This window comes from Acanthisitta chloris, unplaced genomic scaffold, assembly GCF_000695815.1.
Source record: "Acanthisitta chloris isolate BGI_N310 unplaced genomic scaffold, ASM69581v1 scaffold16577, whole genome shotgun sequence".
NCBI lineage: Eukaryota > Metazoa > Chordata > Aves > Passeriformes > Acanthisittidae > Acanthisitta > Acanthisitta chloris.
The window spans coordinates 83,546-84,400 of record NW_008684493.1 but is presented as its reverse complement, the minus strand read 5'-3'; positions in this window follow the sequence as shown (position 1 = coordinate 84,400).

Genomic DNA, 855 nt, shown 5'->3' with positions numbered 1-855 from the left:
CTTTCCCTATGAGGACTCAGTGCTGGCCAAAGCATGAAAAGTCAGAGGAACTGATCTTAATCTGCTGAATTACTCAGGCTCAGTTGTTTCTTCAAATGCAAACACTCCTCACTTTCCTTTTCTATTTAGAAAATAGTCTTAGTCAACCTATTTTGAGACTCTGTGTCATAGTGAATCTAGATCCTGTTCCTCCAGCCCTGCAATTCCAATGACTGATGCATAAGTACAATAGATTTACACCAGAAATAAAAGAAACTTAATAGAGTTTCTCCATTTTACTTTGTACAAAGATTTTTCAAGAGTAAGTTTCACTCTCCCCACACTCATATATTTTTGTGCATATTGCAGCAAGAAAAAAGAGAAGACAAACAAAAGGTCACCCTGCTCCTGGTTTTGATTCTTAACTGTTATATAAATGGGAAATACAAGTACATACCTGCCATGAAACTTTGCTTCTCGCCTTTAGAACTCTGTCTCATACTTGTATTTGGCTTCTTTTCTGACCATCTTTAGTGAGGAGGTAGAAATAGTCCAGTGATGTAGATTTGACAGAAGTAGTACCCCAGGATGTTTCTGACCTTCAGCATTTTTTTGATCTTAAGTGAACCCTGCAATTTGAAAACAAAGACATTTGTGTGCATGATCTGAAGATTGTCTCATATCAATTCATTTATTTGTTCATTCACATTTTACAGCCATTTTAGGAGTGATTTACAGGATTTGTTACAAACAGAGAGAGCTATCTATCCCAGAGTGACAATAACGCAATACCTGGAGGGTTTGGTATCTTGTGGAGTGCAGTCCTAGCAAACAACTATCACAACCTCCAGCATCCTCTGGCAGCCCCAGAAGAGA